Raw genomic sequence first — 13,746 nt, 5'->3', positions numbered from 1 at the left:
GGCACAAGTACAAACCGTTGAGACCAGGAATCTGCAATTATTACGAGCATCAAAGAAAAGTCATAATGATTGTACCGATGACTCATCTGCCAACTGCTTTTCATCCAAAAGAGATAAGTCAAGGTACAGGAAACTGGGAGTGAGGCAATACCAGGAAAGTACAAAACAGACAGTTAGAGAAGGCATGAAGTAAAGTGAGAGCTGTAAGATGCTAGCTTAAGGAACCAGGCTGATTCAGAACATCACTGAGCAGAAACAGGCTCATGAAACCCAAGGCTGCAGCAACTGGTATGGAAAGGGGAAGGAGAATTAAAATTCAGGAGCTTCAACAAGTGAGCTCCAGGTAACCAATTTATTCTTTTCACTCTACATGATGGCTCCTATTTCCTATGGAGGCAGAAAATAGTCCTAAAGAGAAAACTAATTTGGTAGCAGAAGGGAATGTGATCATGTGATTGAGGTGTCTTCATCCTTCCATCCTCATCACTCTCCCACAGTCTTCTCGTGTTCTTAGAACACAGAACCATTCTGTTTGATGGAACTTCCCATCACACTGTTCTGAGCTAATAGTACTAGTTTAGTATCCAACAAACTATGTTATAGGACGCATTTTACACATGTCTCCTAGTAGATAAAACTCTTAGCTGAAGTAACAGCTTACTCATCCCTGGCTCCCAGCACCAATCATAATCCTGTAGGCTATTTAAATATCTTAATGACTGAAATCTAACTGAACTGTGCCTTGATGTTTCATTTGTGATCAGTCTTGCACATGAGTACACACCTGGGTTATATTTGATAATAATTCTCTATTGGGCCTCATGAAATTGCATTTAGGTTTGTGTTGCCCCACTCAGAGGCTTAGGGAAGGGAAGGCAATGAATGGATATCACTTAATTCATTTCTACAGCTCTTGAGCATCTGCTGTGAGCAGCATGTTCTTCTTGAAGCCTGAGATATATTAATAGGCCAACGAAGCTCTATTCTTCTTATATTCAAGTGTGAAAAATGAACAGAAGTTCAAAACAAGAAGATGGGCAAGTTGTTTAGAAGACATGTGCCACAGAAAAGGAAGAAACGATATGATGAGATCAAAAGTTCCAGCAGGTAGTGTGGACAGTTCACAGCCCAAAGAGAATAGTGAGGGTACTGTTCACAAGGTGAAATTTGACCGAATTTGCTGGAAGCCATGGGGCTAGCCAAGTGGATATTTGAAGAGGCATGTAGAACTTTCTTCTTTCAGCTTTACAGAAGATTTGCAGTTCCTGCTACCTTGGGGCTCAGAAGATGAGGTAAATTCTCCAGAGTAGTTGCTTTGACTCACACAATCGCTTATGTGAGTAAGACTGTAGTCATTTTGTTACTGTTACGTGACGTGAGAGAGTGGGAACAGGAACAGAGAAAGGAGAAGCTCTGTCACACTGAAGAGCGGGGAGCAGGTGAGGTGCACAGTGGGGACCTTCTCTCTAATCTGAAATTAAGGAAGGTTCTGGAAATCCTGTGGGTAGAAGTAAGTCAAAAGTCAATCATTGTGGGGCACGGGGGCACACCCCTTTAATCCCGGAACTTGAGAGATAGAAGCTGAGGCAGGCAGATGTTTATGAGTTGGAGGCCAGCCCTGTCGAGCATTCCAGGACAGCCAGGAGAGACCTTGTCAAAACAAACAAATAAACAAACAAGCGAAAAAGTTAACTAACTCATTCTATTTCCTACATGTTCTTCTCTCTAGTAAATTTGGATGATATAAACAAAAACCGTCAATTGAATGATTGACACATTTCAGGCACTGTGTACCAAGGATACGAAGATGAAGGTGGTAAAAACCCGGGGGCTGAGGCAGGTGTTCCCTAATAAACAACTGTGACATTGTCATACCACAACCTGTAACACAATAACCACAAGTTAACAAAATCACAGTAAGATAGATTTATTACACTCTAGAGTCTAGACAATTCAGCCAAAAATTTACACTTTTTTTTCAAAAGACTGAAACTTAGAAGTCATGTTTTCATATATGATTATTCCATTGTTATAAATGTCTTTCCTATCAAATTCTAAAACCCTGGAAAGTGTTAGCCTTCAACTGGTTGCTGCCAACCAGTGTCTCACTGGGGTCTTCCCGTCATCTGTGGAAGCAGAAGAGAATGCAGTCTCACATAAATGAGAAACCGGAATAGGTGATGTGCGAGAGGCCTCGGGGTAGCAACTAAGAGCAGGCCATCCACACGGAGAGGCATCTCGTGGCCGCACACACACAGAGTGGCCCATCTCAGGGATGTTTCCGCCACAAACTCCACAGGTGTGGTTCGCCCACTTGGTGGTGGTGGTGTTATTTTGTGTAAGCTGGAAGTGCTCAGACACCAGAGCACCAGGCACATTCTCTTCAGCTGTGACGAGATGACACATGAACCATACGAAGACCATGCTTAGTGTCTTACGATGGAATGCTCCACATCAGTAAGCAGGTTGATGCCGCTGCCTCTTCTGTAGAGGGAATTGTGAATACATAAATGTAGGAGGGGAAAAAAAAATGACTCTTTCACAGATCACATCCGTTGCCGTATTTGTTCTCCAGACTCCATCATTCAAAGGAGGGTTTTGTTGTTGTTGTTGATTTTGTTTTACTGCTGGGCCTTTCCCGTGTTCATTCCTAATTGAAGTACTACTGGACATTTAGTATCATTTTACCAGCCTGACCGTAAGTTTCCTGCTGCTTCCTCTGCTCTGCTCCATCTTTAGATGCTAAATCCTCAGTCCCAAAGGAGAATGCTGAGTCCTCAGCCCTGCATATCTTCGCAGAAAGGTAAGGCAGCCCAGCAAAGCAGTAAAATGACAGACCCATTGTCTGTTCGCAGCACAGGACTTCCCCTTTGTATGAGCTGAGTCACATTTTTCCTGTTGTCAACTTAAAGGCTGTCCGTTGATGTATGATAGGGCGGTCTTGCTGATGGAGAAAGCCAGGCAGAGGTTTCCTTGTGTTTGTTTGCCTTACCTTGGATCCGTACCAATTAGAAGCTGCCCACTGGCCAAAAGAGATAAGGAATGGTTTATTAAGGCCCAGATACAGCACTGAATGAACTAATTTCTGACGATTTGCCTCTGTCAGAATGCTTCCTGAGGTTCCTGCCTTGTGCAATCTTACTGATTTGACCAGAGGTTTTTTGGGATGTAGAGATACATTTTATGCCTGATATCTGTTCCACTGACACGTGCTTTAAAACCACAGATACATTTGATTGGCTGGCAAATTGTGAAAACAGGAAGCTAAAGGATAATATCAACTGTGAAATAAGCATAACAAGTGAAGTTTCTACTTAGGAGCCAAGATGGGAATACTGTTCTGAGAAACAGATAAACAAAACAAAATGCAAATGTCTGTATCTCAAGAAGGAACACTAGGGCTGTGCTAATTATAGTATTTTCCATGTCTTGCAAACCAGTGAAATGGTTTCAGATGTTAATCCATGGTACTGTTGCTAGACAGAATAAAAATCTCACAAATTAAGAGAGAGACGTGATGACATTTGTGAACAGGGAAACATGTGAGATGGTACAGCTATCTGATCACCATCAGCTATGAGCCTCAAAAATACATTTTCTGTTCTAATTTAGTCTCTATGTATTCAGTAAGCATCTACTAAGTGCTTCCTCCAGGAGAGGCGCTCTCGGAGGTATTATGAGCCAAACGGTATTCCTTCTCATTCTCATGCCTCTGAGGGTCACAGGCACTGTTCTGGTTTTTCAGAGGCCTTCCGAGCATGGTCCTCAGAGAGATATTTATTTCTTCCATGATATATTTTCAAAAGAAGTTAATTTAGCAACAATGTGAGGGAGATTTTTTTTAATACCCTCAAATCAGTGGATATCCTGAACATAGAAAAAAAACTAGGATGAAGTGAATGACACAAGTGGTTTTAGAACTACCTAGCTTTACATCAACTTGACACACGCTAGAGCCGTCTGACAGGAGGAGGCCTCGGCTGAGAAATTATCTTCATACGATCATGCTGTACACAAGTCTTAATTAGTGATCAGTAAGGGAGAGGGCAGCCCACTGGGAGTTGGGCCACCCCTGGGATGCTGGTCCTGCTTGCTATAAAGGAAGCTGGCTGAGCAAGCCCTGAGGAGCAGCCATAAACAGCACCTCTCCATGGCCTCTGCATCAGCTCCTGTCTCCAGGTTCCTGCCCTGTCCTTACACTAACCGCGTTCAATGATGACCAATGATGTGGAACTGTGAGTTAAATAAAACTGTTCCTCCCCAAGTTGCTTTTGGTTATGGTGTTCCATTTCAGCAATAGAAACCCCAGCTAAGACACAGGTTTTAGCCAAATACCAGGAAATAGTACCTCACAAACATACAATGAGTTTATGAAATTTAATACTTGCAAATGTCCATAAAGGGTTTAAAAAAATACTTGGGCAAACAGTGAGAAAACCTTTAGCAGAAGCTGGGTAAAATATAGAAAATAGAGAGTGCTGCGTATTGAAATCCTGCTCAGTCATCTCTCAAGAGTTTCTGTATGGGATATATCATGTTCATGACGGCACATGTCATCTATCTAGATAATTGAGTTGATCACTATTTTTCAACATCTGCCAGGGAAAAAGCCATTAAACTTTGCAATGGGGCATTTTAATGTCATCTTGTTGAAGAGAGAATAACAAATAAATAATGAAGACAACACAGTTAACAAGACTCACGGTGCACATATTGGTCTATGTAACTTTAGACAGTGCTTGAAAGGAAGTTCTTTTGACCAGCTGATACTCATTTCATTGAGCCTTAACTGAGCTAAATAATAATAATAATAACAACAACAACAACTCTCTGGAAGGAAAAGTCAGAACTGGAAGAAAATATATATAACTTACTGAATCTGCTGTCTTACCGACGGAGAAACTAAGGCAGAAACTGACTAAATGGCTTCAAAAGCCTTCAGAATTTCGACAGGAAAAAGTAACCAAGTGCAGCACAATCACTGAGGTTCCAGACTTGGCCCCTTATGTTGTCTGCACAAGGAGTAATGAAATTGCACTCAGCATCTGAGATAGCCTGCACCCTCTCTAGCCAGAGGCGCAGTCACTGGTCAGAAGGATGCTGTGATGACTTCCGCTCACAGATGCCCCCCTCGGGAGGTGTTCTTGTCATCACACTCTGGGACTCTCTTTTTATTGTTTAGCAGGGATGAAAAGAAAAGAAAAATTCTAAGAAAAAGGTCCTTCCCAGGGAAAATAGCAATAATAATGCAAAATATTCAACTATATAATTTCCAAGACTTTCACCTAAGTGTGTAGTCAAACAACACTATTATTCATTGCACAGCTATAGATCAATTTGCTCGTGCATGAAGCCTATAAAATACAACCATTTTCTCTTCAGATGAATGATCCTGGTTTGAGTTACCCATACAATTTGATAAAAATACATTATTCCAGATGGACTCCAGTTGCTGGGCAGATGGAAATGTTTAAATAAAACTCTAAGAACTTTATTATATGAAATTAGGTGGTCAGGGAGGGAAAGCATGTGAATATAACTATAACCCATATAATTTATAAGTTTGCTGAATTTTTTAATTCTACCTTCATTACTAAAAAAAAAAAAATCTTCAAAAAGAAACGTTTGAATTCTTTAAAATGTTGAGTTTTACTGTCAAAATATCATCAGTGAGCTGTAAAGCCTAGTCTTACAGTGGCTTTCCATTATAGCATACAGAGACAACCTATCCATCAACTGTGTTTAGATTCCTTTTTCCTTCTGTGATTGGACAGGACACACTCAGGCATACACCAGTGCAAACTTTGGGAACATTACTAATGTTACTGTGTTAACTGACATGGGGATTTGGGGTAGCGGGTTATGCATCTTTCACGTGTACTCTGCTGTTGTCCTGTCAGGATTTCATTTTTATTTAATGATAGATTACAGCTGCTGGTCCTATCTCTACTCACAACTTGAGCAGTGAAACAGAAATTAACTCATAATGATGCCTCCGTTGATACCTTATAGCCAAGAGTCCTACCTCTAACAGGGTCCAATCCTGCTTCAGGATCTGCTTTTCAGAAAGCGTGTAACTCTCCATTGCAGATGACGTGATTTTGCTTCAGAATCACAAAGGCCTTCCTTGAGTGTCATTCACTGAAATATCCCTTAACCTACAAACCACACCTTTCCCACCGTGAACTCCACAAACACTCTGCAGCAGTAGCACAAGAACTTTGACCACACTATAGCCCAGACCTGTTTTAGAGCCCTTTCTAGCTTGCAAATGCTAGCAGCTTTCTGTGGGGAAAGGTCAGTGGGCTGAAGCAGCGCTCTAGACTGTGAAGTGTGTTGCCTCTAAGACACAAGGAGATCTTTAAGGGGCTGCACTTCCTGTCCTGGGGAACAGATGCAACGTGCAGCATTTTAACTATTACACTAGCAATATGTATTCTACTGTGTCCCTAACCCACGGACATTCGAAAACTTCACGAAAAGTGTCAAGTTGCTGAAACTCCTAAGGATGACCTCCCACACTTAGAGACTGTCAAGTTGTACAGTAGAGGAGTAGACCAGCTCTGTAAACCTTTAATATCCACGGTGACTACAGAATCAACATTTTAAGAGGAGCATTTCCAAACATGTCCACCTCATGGTTCAAGGTCTCAGTTTCCTGACCAGGGTGTTTGGAACCCTATTTTCTAGGCCCTTTCTATTCTTCAGCTGTTCACTGCTCTACTACAAGAGAGGAGAGCCTCATTATAAACTACCCAACAGGTGCTCTCCCTGGCAAGCTTAGCATTTACTTGTTAATGACTCATTTTCCATTACCATCAACCAGTCCTCCAGTGTTTCTTCTCCCTGTCCAGTATCTTTCAAGCACCTGATTCTGCACACCTGCAAGTGTGTTCTCCATCAGTATGTTTCTATGTGTCCTCCCGGGAAGGATAAGCAGCACCCAGACTGAGGTCTTGAATCAGGGATGATCTAGGTCTTGTTGGGTGAGTAAATCAGGCTTCAAGCCCTAGCTCACTATCTGATCAAGCAAACCACCTTTGGTATCAGTTGTATTAATTCTGGCTGAGAAACAGATTCCAAGGAGGAAATAAGCATTTAAAACATTTCTTGGTAAAACTCCTGAAAAGAGGATGGGAAATGTGAATAAACACAATGAGGAGCCAACACCTGTGAAAAGAGGAAATGTTGGTGATCTGGCTTCTTACTCTAATTTCTTCAATGTTCACTCCTGGGTTGTTAGAGGCACTGCAAGTTATGTACAAAGAGAGGCCTACCTCAGGCAGACTCAATGCGAAATGGGTCCCTAACAACCGCTAAGTCCTGCGTTCATTGCAACAAACAGGGAAATAATGAGCAGGGCCCCTGAGTGTCCCGTACCTCCCATGGAGATGGGTAGATATGTAGGCTAACCCTGTGCTTTTCAACAACTCTATTTCTCATTGAAATTAGAGCTAAGCACTACTTATCCTAAATAGCACAAGAAAGAAAATCAAGTGTAATTATCTCCTATAGAAATAGCCTCAAGTGTGTTCTGTTTATGATGATGATTACCAAGATACAGCAATCCTTTCATCAGAGAGAGGGAAAAGGGGGCCTGTACAGAGAGGTAGGATGAAGCCAGCACCTGCAGCTCTGTGCAAGGTACATCTGAAGGAACTCCTCTCTTCGTCTTTCTAGATCTTTGGGGCAGGAATTACTGTCAAGTCTTCCTTATGAGGAAGCTGAGGTCCATAGGGGTTAAATAACTTGTCCATTCTGGCACCATTATCAGAAAGGATCCATTATTGGTTCAGAAACTTGTGTGTCTTATTTTTAAGAACTTCACCTACAAAATGGACTTTAACTCAAGAATGGAGGAATTTTTTTTTTTAGTCAAACTATTTTATTTCCAACATAGAAATGTTTTCCTATGTTATCAATTTTAAAATATGGTGACTTTTGCCCCTATGGTTTAATAGCAGCTTCTTTTGAGCAGTTATAATAGATGTTTCCTTCTCAGCTGTAAACTTTTTGATGGAAACTACTGTGTCAAACTCACCCCTAATCAATAAGGCCTGAATGTCCTATGTATTGGTGTCGAAAGACTAACAAGTCATCTTTCAGACAACTCTCCACTTGCTAAGATGTAAGAAAGCACTTTTCTCCACTCCACTGTACTCATTTCGTAGTAAGAAGGTTTGTCAAAATCCTCTACAAAAAAAAAAAAAATTGTTTTTGTTTTGTTTTGTTTTGTTTTTGAGGCAGTTTCTCCTTGTAGCGTTGGCTGTTCTGAAATTCTCTCTCTCTCTCTCTCTCTCTCTCTCTCTCTCTCTCTCTCTCTCTCTCCCAGGCTGGCCTCAAACTCACAGAAATCCACCTGCCCTTGCACTGCCTCTGCCTCTGCCTCTGCCTCTGCCTGGCAAGTGCTGGGATTTAAGGCATGCGCCACCACTATGGTAAGACATAAGCCTGAGATACAAAGTGAGTTCCAGGACACTGAGGACTATGATGTGAGATCCCCGTCTTAAAAACAGAAAGGAAAAGCAAAAAAAAAAAAAAGTCTGTTTAGAACCCGAGAATGCTGAGGTCGGTTTTGTTTTGTTTTGTTTATTAATTACAGTTTATTCACTTTGTATCCCAGCTGTGGTCCCCTCCCTCATCCTCTCCAAATTCCACCCTCCCTCCCTCTTCTCCACCCGTGCCTCTCCCCCAGTCCACTGATAGGGGAGGTCTTCCTCTCTTTCCATCTGGCCCTAGTCTATCAGGTCTCCTCAGGAGTGGCTGCACTGTCTTCCTCTGTAGCCTGGTAAGGCTGCACCCCCATCAGGGAGAGGTGATCAAAGAGCCGGCCACTGAGTTCATAGCATAGATGCCGTTGTGGAGATCAACAAGGAGTCTATCTATTCCTAGAGTTCTCTTGCCGGGCAAGACATGACTTAGCAAACGCATCAATGTGGAGGGCAGGTGATTTAGGACACAGATCATTATAGGCGGCTTCAGAAAACGTGGCCTTGACAGAAGTCTTCGCATTATGCCACAGTGAAGAGCACAGGCTTTGGAGACAAGTGGGCATTAGCTTAAATCTGTGACTGCGTTGTGTGGTCTTACATCAGTCACCTAACCTCTCCAAGCACTTCCGAGCATAAAAGCAAAAGCCAATATAAAGTAGCTCACACATGGCCAGCGTGTGATAAATACTTATTAAACAGGAATTCATTCTCATTATTATTTTTTACTGCACATGCAAGCTAGCTGCTTCATGTGTCTGAACTGAATGATAACAGCATTTGCCATGCATATAATTTTAATGGCCTTTGAATCCCCACAGCACCTTTCATCTCAGAGGACCAAAGCCCTGGGAAATATTAACCCCTTTTCTTATTCCTATGGGTATAGGTGAGAGCTTATATAATGCCTAGCTATTTAAACATATGATAAGAGGGTCAACTCTGCATGTATAAGCCAAACAGAATCCAGGCCTCGTTTCCTGGACTCCCAGAATTAGATGAATCATATTATTTGCTTCCAGTGGCTAAATATTGTTTATTGGTAGTGTAAATCGATGTTGCTGATACATTACTCTTTCCAGTAGTGGGGTTGGGTTTTTTTTTTTTTCCCCAAAAACCGCTTTCAGATTTTCTAAATGTGAATTTAAAAGTCTGTCAGTCTGTGTGCCGATAATGTAGAACAGATTGTGAATGTAACAGGATGCAATCTAGTCAAAGAAATCCAAGGAGAGCGCCAGCAGGCTTAATATTGGGACCGCTCCTGTTCGCCGGGTTTGCTAATGACGGAACAATTGTCGGTGCTGATTTGTGGCTGGCATTGATATGCAGGCAGCAACACTGTCATCGGCAATCCAGTTCCAAATTGTTTAATCCTGCCAATGAATTTGCTGTGTCTGCAAAGAAGGACTCCAGAGAATCTCTCCAGATAATAAGAAATGGGGATATTGAAGCACAGCCTCCGAGCTAACTCGGAATCCTCCCTGAAACCATTGTTTGTACAAGTTCTGGGATGTCTGCATCTTAACGACTTACATGAATTAATAACTGAACACGCCTTTAAAATATCAGAATCAGTCAATATAGACAGAAGGTGGGTGCTGAACTGTGGCAGGATATTCATTCCAAGATTCCAAAACTTATCTAATATTACCTTTGGGGGGAGGGAGGAAATAGGGGGAAAAAAGAAAAGAAAAAAACACATAAATATTCTCAGACTGCCATCCACATTTGCTGTGAGGACCAGATTTTTTTTTTTCTTTTTCTTTTTATCAAATAGCACCTGCCTCTCTATTCAGAGATGCCTGCGTGCGAGGATAAGTGAGAACAACAAAGGCTTCCTCTGTGGCAGCGGCTGCATCGTTTTCTTAGAACTTGCCATTATATGCTTCAGGTCAGAGAGTGAGGTCTGGTGCAGGGAATGAGGCTTTTAATATCAGGTGAATGGATTTTTATAAGAGGTTAGGAAGCTTCTGGTCTTAAAGAGAAAAATGGAGCTCTGCATACGGTCACATTTCTTTTGTGCTGTAATTATCAGTGCATGACAAATCATTTTTTTTTTCTCATTCAGTCTGTTTAGGCAAACGGAATATCTGCCCCCATCTCCACGCCCTGGCCAGCCTGAGAAACTGGAGTGGTCCCATGTCACCAGTTGTGAGGAAATACAACTGATCTAGAAAAATGATTCTGAGACATCGCCATGAAGGGAGGGTGGAGATAAAAGCACAAATTCATAAAAATTTAAAAGAAAAAAAAACCAGGAAGTTGTTGCCACATGTTCACTATTTAAAGAGGTGACTTTGATTAATTTTCAGAATTCTGACTGCACAAAGTTCATACTGTATAAGTGACAAGACATCAGACATGGGGATAGTTAGCCTTGTTTTAAAAAATGTAAAGGCAAATAGCAGCTTGAATTAGTGTCAAGAGTCCAGGCAAACGATGCAATTCCTGTGCAAGAAACAGGTTTTTAAAATCCCTCCTGGAGCCATAATGTGCAAGAAATGTTAAGGATTTGTGAAGTGCTTTGAAAATGGTAACTATCATTTAAAAACCACCAGAAAGAAAGAGAAAAATCCACGCATGGTACTTCGCTCCTTATAACCCAGTTCTTGACAAGGAGAGGCCAGAGGATAATGAGTTCAAGGCTAACCTCTTCACATAGTGAGTTTTAGTCCATCCTGAGATACATGGGAAAAAGAAAAAGAAAAGATCCAAAAAAAGAAAAGAAAAGGGGGAGGGAGCGGGATTGGGTAAGAGCAGGAGCGAAAGAAACTAAGCATACAAACATTATAGTATTAAGTATGTGCATTTTTAGTGTTGTTGAAAATGGTGAATCAGCGGGGCATGGTGAGCCTTCATGAGTCCAGCTTAGTTGATTCTGTGAGCTTTCTTGTGTTGTCCTTGTCCCCTCTGGCTCCTAAAGATGCAGGAATCGTTCAACATGTAAAATTTTATCAATATAATCCAACATGTAAACAAAGTAAAAAAAAAAAAAAAAAAAAAAAGAACAGACATGATCATTATATTGGATGCTGAAAAAGCCATTGACAAATTCTAACACCTTCTCATGCTAAAAATCTTGGATAGATAAGAGAAGGGACATGCCTAAATTTAATAAAGGCAATTTATAGCAAACCAATAGTCATCATTAAATTAAATGGAGAGAAACTCAAAGCAATTCCACTAAAGTCAGGAATAAGACAAAACTTTCCACCCTCACCTATCTATTCATTACAGTATTTAAGTTCTAGCTAGGGCAGTAAGACTACTAAAAGAGATAAAGTAGATACAAATCAGAAAGGAAGAGGTCCAAGTATCATTATTTGCAAAGAATATAACATTATAAATAAGCAACCCCATAATTCCACCAAGGAACTTCTATAGCTGATAAACACCTTCAGCAAAGTGGCTAAATACAAGATTAACTAAAAAAAAAAAAAAAAAATCAGTAGACTTCTTCATATAAATGGGCTGAGAAAGAAATCAGGGTAACAACTCCCTTCATAATAGCCGTAAATAATAAAAAATATCTTCGGATAACTCTAACCATGCAAATGACCTGTATGACAAAAACGTCAAGCCTTTGAAGAAAGAAATTGAAGAAGACTGAAAGATTTTTCATACTCATGATTTAAAAAATTAAACAAACACTTTTGAATAGACTAGGAGTAGAGAGAATGTACCTCAATATAAAAGCTTCTGTACATCAAAGGAAACTACAGAATGGGGGATAGACCTTTGCCAGCTATACATCTGAAAGAGAATTAATATCTAGAATATACAAAGATCTCAAGATAATAAACACTGGGCCAGTAGTATGACTCAGCGACTAAAGGCATTTGCTACCAAGACTGACAGCCTGAATTAAAGCCCCATGACTGACAGGAGTAGAAAAAAGGAACTGACTCCTGACCTACATATACACACTGTGGAACACGGCTACCTACGCACATCTACACATGTGCATGCACACACACACACAAATAAAAAAATACAACTCAAAACAGGAGCCCCATGGGAGAAACTGCTATGATTTCTTGGCTAAATGGATATGTTGTTAAACTGCTTAGACACATATGTTAGTGCCGTGTTCATCTGTGGTCGGAGAAGCTTCTGTTTGGAGTGGGCATTGGTTAATGCAAAGACTCACAACTGATCAAAGTGCCAAGAAGAAGTGACTGCTGAGCTCTCAGTCCAAAACGGGACATCTGAATAATCACATCTAACGTTCGGGGAATATCATAGAAGAAGGAATCAAAGGGGTTTAAGAACAAGGGGAGGGGAGGGAGCAGTGCAGTGGAAGTTTTGGTGTTGTTAAAAACTCAGTTATGCTATACAAACATGTTTTTGTTTTAATCCCAGGTGTAGGATACGGGGCTGCTTTAGATTGTCCACAGCAGCAGACTATTCGCCTCGTGCTGACACTGAGAAGGGTGTGGTCTTTGCCAGCTGACAATAATTTAGCTCTGGGGACTCAGAGAGGGAATAAATAAATGCCAGAGCCCGGAGAGAAAAAGGGGGCTCCGAGAAAGAAGAAGGCTTCGGGAGCTCCTCCCTGCTGCTCCTGGTTGCTGTTGCTGCAGTCCGATGAGAAGCAGTTGGAGACATCCTGAAATGAAGATTGGATTTGTCCCAAGGAACCCAGGGACTCTAACCAGCAGAGAGTAGCCTAAGTGACCTATGCCCCCTCTCCCCACTAACCTTCTTTCTCTCCTACCTGGTTTTGGGGTGTTGAAGGGATTGGGGTGGAGCAGAGAGGTAGAGGCATAAGAAACCCCGATAAAATAAGGTAGTATTTAAACAAAGAACAAAACAAAAACAAAAACAAAACAAACAAACAAAAAAAACCCATGCTTACAGGGTAACATAAAATTCTGTCTCCTGGACACAGCATGGCTGAGGCACTCATGCACTCATAACAGCTAGAGCTGCCTACACAAAACCTGCTCCAGGCTGGGCCCATTAACATCCCATTACGTGTAGGGAAGAGGTGTGTGAGGCCTCACACCTTCTTGAGGAGGTATACGCAGCTAATGGATGCGTACGCTGGAGAGTAGACAATCCCCTATTCTTTCTTTTGCAAGCAGTGGATCACACACACAAACACTGAAAGTAAGAAAGAAACTTTTAAAATGTTGGGAAGAAGAAGGGGTCTAGTAAGAGGAGGAAATGGGAAGAGACAGTAATAGTGGAGAGACTACGGTGGAGTCTGTGTGTGTGTGTGTGTGTGTGTGTGTGTGTGTGTGTGTGTGTGTGT

This window comes from Psammomys obesus, unplaced genomic scaffold, assembly GCF_907164565.1.
Source record: "Psammomys obesus unplaced genomic scaffold, mPsaObe1.curated_primary_1811, whole genome shotgun sequence".
NCBI classification, from domain to species: domain Eukaryota; kingdom Metazoa; phylum Chordata; class Mammalia; order Rodentia; family Muridae; genus Psammomys; species Psammomys obesus.
The sequence above is the reverse complement of the archived record's forward strand: the minus strand, read 5'-3'. Positions refer to the sequence as shown.